Source organism: Lygodium microphyllum, chromosome 13 (assembly GCF_053477565.2).
Source record: "Lygodium microphyllum isolate KBCC chromosome 13, Lygodium_microphyllum_v1.1.10, whole genome shotgun sequence".
NCBI lineage: Eukaryota > Viridiplantae > Streptophyta > Polypodiopsida > Schizaeales > Lygodiaceae > Lygodium > Lygodium microphyllum.
The window spans coordinates 81,521,623-81,533,170 of NC_141147.1; positions in this window are offsets into that span (position 1 = coordinate 81,521,623).

Here is an 11,548-nt window from a genome sequence, read left to right on the forward strand (position 1 = left end):
AGCAAGAGGGCAGTATATGCTGCGGGAGAGGGCTTTAGTCCTTGGCGACCTTGTTTTTTTTATTTGAGGCCATTTCGGGGCCTGTTTTGGAGGCAGAAGTTTTCTGCACGCACTCAGAAAAAGGCCCAGTTTTATGCTGTGCAGCCACTGTTCTACAGGTCGGTGAAAAGTTACTGTAGAAATTGCATCGTATGCTTGTGCGCAGAGACATTGGGAGTTACAGAATCATCCCTGTTGCCTGTTGATGCAAAATCGTCACTAGGAAGTGACTGTGTGGTCAAATACCACTTTTGCCAGTTTTGCAGATTTTCCCTTGTGAGGGTGAAGTTGTGTTTTTTGCAGTGACAGAATTTTTTGCAGTCTTCTGTAATGGCATCTGATTCTCTTTCACAGATTGTCACTGAAAAGCTTGACAAGAACAACTTCCAAGCATGGAAGTTTAGAATGACGAATTTCCTTATGGGAAAAGGATATTGGAAATTTGTTGCAGGAAATGAAGAAGAACCAGTTCTTCCTGATGTTCCCAATCAACATCAAATGCAGGCATTTAAAGCATGGCATGAGAGAGCCAGGAAAGTTATGTATTGGCTGTCTATCAGCATTTCAGACTCTATGATTGTGCATATTCAGGATGCAAGTATGCCAAAGGAGGCATGGGATACTTTGTCAAAAATGTATAGCACAAATACTCAAGCCAGGAAAATGCAACTCAAGCAAGAGTTGCACAATGTGCAAAGAGAAAATATTAGCATCGACGACTACCACATGAAGGTGAAGAAGATTGCAGATGCACTTGCTTCCATTGGGTCACCAGTGGAAGATGATGATTTAGTTTCTGTGACCTTGAATGGTCTAGGAAAGGATTATGCACAGTTTCGGACATCCATTTCAGTTCGTGAAAGATTTCTTGATTTTGAGGAGTTGATTGCTCTTCTAATTTCTGAGGAGCAGAGAAATGGTGGTGCATCTTCTTCAGGAGGAACTTCAAAAGAAGTTGTCTTCTACTCAAATGCTGGAAGAGGTAGAGGCAGAGGTAGAGGAGGCCGATTTGGAGGCCGTGGTAGAAATCAGAATATGCAGCAAACTCAAGAAAACCAGTCCTATGGAGGAGGACGTGGTAACTCTAGAGGCAGGGGGAGCCAAAGAGGTCGTGGTGGATGGCAAAGAGGTCAAAATGCAAACAGTAATGTTGAATGCTACTACTGTGGTAAAATGGGTCATATGGCTAAAGACTGCTATAAAAAGCAGAATGACATCATGAATGGAAAACTGCAACAAGGGAATTATGCATCTTCTAGCAGACAGGGTGATGACAGAAATGAGCATTTGTTCATGGTGCAGCACATGAACAATTCTGTGACAAGTGCAGAAGAAAGCAATGATGTATGGTATGTTGACTCAGGTGCATCAAACCACATGACAGGTCATGCAGAATGGATGGAGGATGCAAGGAAAATGGAAAAACCAGGATTTGTGGAGACTGGTGATGATACTGCACATCCTATTGTGCAGATTGGAAAAATTCCCTTGTCTATGCAGGATGGGAAAAAGAAATACCTGTCCGATGTATTTCATGTCCCGAATATCACCAAGAATTTGGTTTCTGTCGGTCAAATGGTTGAGCAGGGCTTGCAGGTCAGATTTAATCCTCATGGATGCTTTGTTGAGGATATGAAAAATAAAGGTCACTTGATAGCAAAAGGAAAGAAGAAGGGCAGAATGTTTACGTTGGATGCAGACATGTCTGAATTGAGTGCAGCAATGTTTGCACATGGGACCGGTGTAGTTGCAGATATTGATATCTGGCATAAACGCATTGGTCATGTTAATGTACAGCGACTTAAATCAATGCAGGCCCAAAATATTGTTGCAGGATTGCCAAAATTCAAGGTTGCAGAAATGCATAAGGTATGTGAAGCCTGTCAGTTTGGAAAACAGGCAAGGAAACCATTTCCTAGACATGTTCAAGAGAGTGAGAAGCCATTGGAATTAATCCACTCTGATGTGTGGACTACTAAAGCTGGATCTCTTGGAGGTTGTCATTATTTTGTCACTTTTATTGACGACTATAGCAGAAAAGTTTGGGTGTATTTTATGAAAAAGAAAAGTGAAGTTTTTGGGCATTTCAAAACCCTTAAAGCTATGGCTGAAAAAGAAACAGGTCTGCAAATAAAATGCCTAAGGTCAGATGGAGGGGGAGAGTACCTCTCAAATGAGTTTGCAAAGTTCTTGCAGGAGCATGGCATAAAGCAGCAATATTCATGCAGTTATACCCCACAACAAAATGGAATTGCAGAAAGGAAAAACAGGCATATTGGAGAGGTATCTCGTGCCATGCTCAATGAAAAAGACTTGCCAGATTTTTATTGGGCTGAAGCAGTTGCTACAGCAGTCTACATAATGAACAGGACTCCCACTGCAGCAATACATGGAATGACTCCAGAGGAGAGGTATACTGGTAGGAAACCAGATATTTCTCATTTGAAAATTTTTGGTTGCATTGCCTATGTACATGTGCCAGATGAGTTGAGATCCAGGTTGGATCCAAAAGCTGAAAAGTGCATCTTTATTGGTTACTCTCTGCAGCAAAAAGGGTATAGATGCTATAACCCTTCTACTCGTAAGTTTACAGTGAGCAGAGATGTTGTTTTTGATGAGATGAGTAGCTGGTATAAACCAGTAAATGTGATTGATGATGTAGATGCACAAAATGGTAATGCTGCACAAAATTCACAGCAGCAGTCACAAAATATTAGTGGACCTGGAGCGTCCTCTAGCAGTGGTTCACATTCTTCGCCATGGACAGGCAGATTGAGATCAGGAGAATCTTCTCAAAGCAATGCAGATAGTGGTATGCAGGTATCACGAAAAGGAAAAGAGAAGGTTGATCAGCCCATGGTTGATGTGAATGCAGGTCACTCTTATGTGGATGGTGAATCCAGTGGCTCAGAATAGAGCATTGATGATGAGTTAGGTATTCCTTCTATTGTTACACCTGGAGTAAGGAAGACCAGGGATGTTTTGAGAGCACCTGGGAGTGAACCCACTTTGCGCAGGTCTACCAAAGTTAGGTATCCTGTGGATAGGCTGAAATATGATGGATTTACAGCCATTCACTATGCATATATGGTCAAAGTGATACAGGAACCAGAACCCACTTCTTTTGAGAAAGCCATGGGAAAAGAAAAATGGGAGAAAGCCATGGATGAAGAAATGGATGCCTTGGAAGCAAATACTACATGGGAATTGGTACCTTTGCCTAAAGGTAAAAATGCAATTGGCTGTAAGTGGGTTTATAAGGTGAAGCACAATGCAGATGGTTCTGTGAACAGATACAAGGCAAGATTAGTAGTCAAGGGGTATGCACAAACATATGGCATTGACTATGAAGAAACATTCAGTCCGGTTGCAAGAATGGCAACCGTAAGAGCAGTCATTGCTATGGCTGCATCAAAGGGATGGTCTTTACATCAGATGGATGTAAAGAATGCCTTCTTGCATGGTGATTTGCAAGAAGAGGTCTATATGGAGCAGCCACCAGGTTATGTGCATGCTGTTCATCCTGAGTTTGTTTGCAGGTTGAAGAAAGCCTTGTATGGCTTGAAGCAAGCACCTAGAGCATGGTCTGACAAGATAGGACAGTATCTTGTCACTATTGGCTTTCAGATTTCCAAGGCAGATTTCTCACTTTATGTGAGAAAAACAGAGAAAGGTATTATGCTACTTGTCATTTATGTTGATGATTTGATCATGACAGGTGACAGTGATGAAGATATCCTTCATGTGAAAATGCTATTGAAGCAGAAGTTTGAGATGAAGGATTTGGGAGAGTTGCGTTATTTCTTGGGCATTGAGGTGATTAGATCACCAAGTGGGATATAGCTCTTGCAGAGGCAGTATGGATTGGACATGCTGTCCAAATATGGGATGACAGGCTGTAAGCCTATTTCAGTTCCTTTGGAGCAGAATGTGAAGCTGAGCACAGATGCAGGTGAGCTTCTAGAAGACCCTACTATGTACAGACTCATAGTAGGAAGTTTGATTTATATGACTATTACCAGGCCAGATTTGAGCTATGTTGTTGGATTGGTAAGTCAGTTTATGCAGGCTCCAAGGAAACCACATTTGGATGCGGCTAGACGCATACTCAGGTATGTGAAGTCCACATTGTAGTATGGACTATTTTATGAGACTGGGGTTCAGATACAGTTGCATGGATACACTGATGCTGATTGGGCTGGTAGTATTTCTGATAGACGATCTACCAGTGGATATGTGTTCTCTTTTGGGAGTGCTGCAGTCACTTGGAGCAGCAAGAAACAACCTACAGTTGCCTTGTCGAGCACAGAGGCTGAGTACAGGGGTGCAGCAATGGCTGCATGTGAGGTAGCTTGGTTGCATAAGCTACTTTATGATATGCATCAGTCTACAGATGGGCCAGTTGTCATTTATTGTGACAACATGAGTAGTATACACTTGGCAAATAACCCAGTCTATCGTGCTAGAACAAAGCACATTGAGGTGCATTATCACTATGTGCGAGAGAGGGTTTTACTAGGTCTTATTGATCTAGTTTATGTCAGCACAGAGGATCAGGTAGCTGACATATTCACGAAGGCATTGGGCGCAGAGAAGCTGCGCAAGTTCAGAGACCTGCTTGGTGTGCAGGAATTGGGATTGAGCTCGAGGGGGAGTGTTGAGATATCGAGCTCCACTCGTGATACGCCAGGGTGACCGTTGTGTATTTATGTCACCGACTTGTCAGTTGCAGACGTGGTTGGTACACCGCTCATGAATAATAGCTAGATGACAGCTATCCTTATCTACTCTAGTTCGTGGCTCAGTTAGTATGCCACCTTAGTTAGTTGAGTTTGGTTTGAGACCCATATATAGGGTTCTTCTATTTCTTTGTACTTGAGTTCTTTTGGCTTACACAACTAAGAAGAGGAAAACTGTTTTCAGCCTCCACCCTTGTGTGTCTTCCCCCATTGTGCAAGCAAGAAAGCTACAAGTGAGACTCCTTCCTTCTCTCCCACATTGTGGTTGTTGGAGTTCCCATTTCTTGTCTCTCTCTTTCTTACTCTTGCTCTCTCGCCATAGCTCTCACGTGCAAGCTTCGATCCTTCTCACCTTTCAACTAGTATCAGATTAGGTTCTCCGCAAGTGCTTCACGGCCTTCCCTGGCATCTACACGAGGTATGAGAGCTTGCTTCTCACTTAGTTCTCAGCCATTCTTTGACATGAACAGTAGGGTTTCATGAAGAGACAGCCATAGCTTCCATCATTGAAGCTTGTTCTCTTCACCTCTTGCTTGGACTTGTCCTAGGCTTGTGTAGGCCTATTGTAGGCTTTCATTGGGCTCTTGCTTATCCCCTACCCACCCTGATTTGGCCCCTCAAGTACAGCAGCATGCTCACTTTTTATTTGCGTCTGTTTGCAAAAATGGCTCAAAACTCACTCTTTTTGTCATATCTCCGGCATTTGGAACTCGATTCAGGCAAGCTAAGAGTCTAAATTGGGATTTTGGCATGCTCCAGATGTGATAGTGATGTCAGATTTGCCAAATTTTAGTGACAAAATATTCTGCAATAGATTTTAGGTCTGAGACAGCATGTATTTGTATGCCTATGGCTTATGTGATGCCTCTATTGATGTCTATTGATATCGGATCACTTGTGGATGTTATGCCTCTTATGTAAGACACATTTGGAGCTGATTTAGCTCAGCCATTGACTATTTTGAATAGTCCTAGATCTGGCCAAAATAGGGCAGCACTTATCTCTTGAAGTCTATGCTTACCGAGATTGATCACTTGATGCATATTGATGCTCGGATGATGTCTACATGTATGGAGATTCTATATTAACGGATTGCCATCAATTTGGTACTGATTTGAGACCTGAAATACTCAGTCTAGAGCAATGAATGTCTGCTGTAAATAGTTGGTCTAAAGCTATTCTACTCATGTATGCTTATGCCTATGCTATTCGTGCCATGTCTTGGAGATGTACATTGATGTATTGACCATCGGGGATTGGAAAAGAGTTTGACATTGCTTCTTAATCATTGGTTGAGCTTGAGCTCTGCTTTCTATAGCATTTGGATATTTATCTTGGATGTATCTTGGCACTTATCGGTCTATACTTGACCCCTTTGGACATGCACTAATGCTCATGTCACCTACCTATGTCAGTTACATTGTTTGAGCTTGGATGCTATTGGAGCTTTACTTGGGATTGACATTCGATTGTCTGGAGCATATTTTGGAGATTTATTGGCTTGCTAAAGTTTATTTTGGTATATACTTGATATCTATGGATGCTAAACCGCCTCCATGTTCGGGATGTCTCATTGATGCTTGATCTTTGACACTTGTCACTGGTGCTTGTACATGCTTTTTTCAAGCTTTGTTGTTTGATATTTATGGCCTTTGTGCCAGTGGAAGTGTCTTTGGATGCTTAACAGACATTGAGCAGGCGGTCTATGCTATTTGAGCTTTTGAGAATATTTGGGATTTCTTACCCTTTGGGATGATGCATGGTTCATATGTCTTGGTTTCTTTCGATGCTTATGAGCTGACTCTTTGACTTGTGTTCCTTTCATTGTGAGCTGACAACTACTTGTGTCAAGTCTTGGTAGTGTCAGGCACACTTTGCTCCATTGACTGGGGAGTGTGACTACTCACTGGCAGATATTTCATGACATGTTTGAGTGTTGGATTCATGTTTACCGACTGTCAGAAGCCTATGTTATGCTTGCATGATGCTGGTTATGGTCTTGGCAGTATATGATTGACTTGGGATCCGCTTCTCGCACAGCTAGCTCTCATCTGAAATCTGTCATTTATTACAGCAAGCTGAAATCTGCAGAATTTGAGCACTTCTCTGAGGGTAATGCTTACTATTTGATGTTATCTTGGTCATATTTGGTGGACATGTGCTTCTCTTAGTAAAATCCACTCTTTCAGCTATTTTAACAATGGTTTTAGTGCATTTTGTGCTAATTATAGCAACCTGCAATTTTGCCTTTTTGCATTGATTTGGGATAGTATGGCTGGTCATCTGAAAGACATAGCTCTCTTTAACATTACCAAGTTGGATGGTACCAACTATGGGTATTGGAAGCCCCAAATATGGCAGGTTTTGGTGCAGAAGTTACAGATTAAGCCCTTGCATTTCAAGGGTGTCAAACTTGAGGATATGGATGATGATGTTTGGATGGAAGTTGATGAGCTATGCAAGTCTACCATTATTTTTTCACTGTTGTCAGAAGAGGTCCATCATAATGTTGTTGAAGATGAGAGTCAGAGTGCATGGGACTTATGGGAGAAAATTCAAGAGCTTTATGCGTAGAAAAGTCCTGCATCACAGATGTATTGACTGAAGCAGTTAATGGATCTTCGCATGAAGGAGGGGTCATCCCTATCATCTCATTTCAGTCAGTTTCATGTTTCATGCTATCATCAAGAATATGTTGTCATAGGGTACTGAGTTCAACGATAACTTGCACCCGTTATTTCTACTTGGTACTCTTCCTGAATCATGGGATGTCTTCCGTACTGCCATATACATGAACAAGCTTGATGGGCTGAAAATCAAAGATGTTGAGAGTGCTTTATTGACTGAGGTAATCAACAGGAGAAACAATGATGCTTCCCGCTCTTCACATGCATTGACCGTTAGAGGTGGCAGACATGGTAGGCATGATAATGATCATAAGGGTAGGGACTCTCAGAAGTCCAGGTCCAAGTCACGTGGTCGCAGTAAGTCCCATGGACGGAAGTCTGATCTTACCTATCATTATTGTGGGAAAGCGGGACATATTAGGCCGTGATGCCATAAAATGTGCGATGATAAGCATAAGGAAAAGGGAAAAGAAAAAGTGCAAGAAAAGTCTTCTGAGCGCAGTATTGTACCTGTAAAGTCTAGTGTGAAGATATAAGAGGTTAATGTCATGCAGGCCACCGATTCAGATGATGATTACATACTTGCAGCTTCTTCATGTGATGCCTTATAGACTTTTGAGATACATTCTATGTATGCGCAATGCTGGCTCTTGGATTCGGGTGCTTCCTTTCATGTGACACCCTATCGAGATTGGTTTCATACCTATCATACCATGTTTGGTTCTGTGCGTCTTGGTGATGACAGGTCTCTTGACATTGTGGGCATTGGAGATGTTCTCAGCTGCAGTTTTCTTCTAGCAAATCTTTTGTTTTACATGATGTATGCCATGTACCTGCGTTGACACCCAGCCTTATGTTAGTTGGACAGCTTGATGATGCAGGGTATTTTGTGTCTTTTGGAGACTCTGCATGGAAGATTACTCATGGTAGGCTTGTACTTGCAAGAGGTGCCAAGTCTGGCAACCTCTATCCCTTACTTGTATTAGGAGCTACATTGGATCATGTTTTGTCTGTGGGTTCTATTCCCCATGTACCCCTTTGGTATGCTCGTTTATTGGGGCATATGTCCCTTAAGGGAATGAAAATGCTCTGTGCTTTGCAGTGAGCCCTTGGCTCTTGTGCACTCAGATGTATGTGGGCCCATGCCTTGTCAGTCACTTGGTGGAGCAAAGTACTTTGTTACTTTCGTAGATGATTACTCACGTAAGGTTTTGTCTTATCCCATAAAGAGAAAATATGATGTCTTAGACACATTTCAGCGTTGGCTTGCGTTGGCAAAAAACTAGTTTGGGAAAAGGCTAAAATGCCTAAGATCAGATAATGGGGATGAGTATGTATCACATGCTTTTGAGTAGTTTTGTGATAAACGGGGTATTAAGCATCAGTTGACCACCCTTTACACCCCACCCGAGAATGGTATGGCTGAACACATGAATAGGACCATTCAGGAAAGGGTCCGTAGCATGCTTAGCCATGCTGGCTTACCGCAAGACTTTTGGGCTGAGGCAGTTACTACTGCAGTGCATCTCATTAATAGGTCGCCTAGCAGTGGCATTGACTTTCAGGTTGTAGAGGAGGTGTGGGTAGGCAAGCCCCCTCTTATGATCATTTGCGTGTCTTTGGCTGTGAGGCATTTTGCCATGTGCCCAAGGACAAATGCAAAAAGCTAGATCTTAAGAGTGTCAAATGCATTTTCATTGGCTATGGAGATGCAGGAGAGATGGGTTATCGTCTATAGAATCCACAGGCATGGAAAATGATCCGTAACCATGATGTCATCTTTCATGAGGAAAAAATGCATATGCAGCTTGAGAAAGTGGTTCAGGTATGCAGAGTTATCTTTCAAGAGGAGCCACCTACTCCCGTTCAGCCCACTCCACGGCCAGCTAGACATTGCGCAATATTACTTGATGCTCATAGCCTAGATGTTAGACATGCTAGACATGATATTGGTCAGGCAACAGAGCCTGTCTTGAGGTGTTCTACTAGAGATAGATGACCTCTTGACCATTTTGCGCCCTCTATGGATTATGTACTGGTTACAGATGCAAGAGAGCCTCTTACTTATGTTGAGGCTATGTGTAGGGGTGATTGTCACTCTTGGGAGAGGGCTATGTAGTTTGAGCGAATGCTTTGCCATGAAAGTGGGTGTACAAGCTGAAAAGTACCCCTGGACATCCCAAGCCGACATACAAGGCTTGATTGGTTGCTAAGGGTCTTAATTAGGAGCATGGTGTTGACTTTGATGAAGTCTTTTCTCTGTGGTCAAGATGACCACCCTACGCTTAGACTTGGCCTTGGTTCCACATCTTGACTTGGACTTGTACCAGATGGATGTCAAGACGACTTTTTTAAATGGGGACTTGCATGATGAGATTTACATGGAGCAACCTAAGGGCTTTGCAGACCCTAGTAGGGAACACCTAGTGTGTAAGATAAAGAAGAGTCTATATGACTTAAAGCAAGCACCTAGGGAATGGTACCATAAGTTTTATGCATTCATGCAGTCACAGGCCTATAGCCGCAGTGCTATGGATCCGTGCTTGTACATGAAGAAAGCCCGTGACGGTTCTTTATTGATTTTGGTACTCTATGTGGATGACATACTTTTAGCAAGGACAACTCATGAGGAGCTCGATGCTCTTAAGGCTTAGCTCAAGAAGAGATTTGAGATGAAAGATTTGGGACATGCCTCTCATATACTTGGTATGCGCATCACGCACGATAGATCTTAGGGACTACTCTATCTGTCATAGAGGGAGTACGTGCATAAAGTCCTTGAGCACTTCCGCATGCAGGATGTTAAGCCTATTGGCTATCCATTACCTTCTCATGTGAAGGTTTCACAGGCCGATTGTCCGCAAATAGAGTCCATAGACAGATGAGCAGAGGGCCGAGATGGCCAAGATTCCCTATACATCAGCCGTGGGTAGTCTTATGTATGCCATGATAGCCACCCATCCAGATATAGATTTTGTAGTTAGGGTTGTGGCATATTATATGGCTACACCTGGCAAGAAACATTGGGATGCCATGAAGGGTATCATGAGGTACTTGAAAGGCACAACATATATGTGTCTTTATTATGGCATCTAGGATACAAGAGTCGTGGGGTACATTGACTCTGATTATGCAGGACCTACACATAGTAGGAAGTCCACTTCTAGCTATGTGTTCACTTATGATGGAGGGGCTATCTCTTGGATATCCATGGTGTAGAAGTGTACAGCCCTTTCTACTATAGAGGCTTGCAAGGAGGCTATTTGGTTAGGCTGTTTGATTGCAGACCTTGGTATGACAGATGCTATGCCTACAATGCATTCGGATTCTATCAGTGCCATTCAGTTGGCCAAGAATCTCATCTTCCATGCAAAGACGAAACATATTGAGGTGAGGTATCACTTCATTCACGAGGTCGGTGAGGACAAGTATGTTGATCTTGTCAAGATTCTGACTGAGAAAAATCCTGTAGACTTGCTCATAAAAAGCCTCACTACCAAGCGCTTTGCCTTCCTCAGGAGATTGAAGGGCATTGGATGAGATGATGTCTTTTTCCTCATCCTGTTGTACATGTGTATATGTTGTACTCTCTTTTCTTTTTTCTCTCTTACTAGGGCAGATTTGCCTTTAAGTGGGAGGTTGTTGGGGATAAAGGCACCTCCACCTAGTTGCTCATGTATTACTACACTGATAGTACCTGCCACTACACACACATTATGGTTATTGGAGTTCCCATTTCTTGTCTCTCTCTTTCTTGCTCTTGCTCTCCCGCCATAGCTCTCACGTGTAAGCTTCGATCCTTCTCACCTTTCAGGCAATGTCAAGGGGGCTCCGATGCATCCCTGAAAGGTGCCAATGGAAGTCCAAAAGCTCGGGGAGGAGGCGGGAGATAAAAACATACATGCAAATGAAGGTGCCATGGCTGCCATTGAAGCTCGAGTTGAAGCTCTTCAAATTTGGGCTAAAGAGAATGTCAGGAAAGCTCCAATGCCTTTGCTCTGATACCAGTTGAGAGGGAAGTGGAAACCCAGGAGGAAGAAGCTTGGCGGTGAGAGCTATGGTGGATGGAGAGCAAGAGCAAGAGAGAGAGTGAAACTTAAAGTGGGATCTCCAATGACCACAATGTGTGGCTGGGCCTTCCTT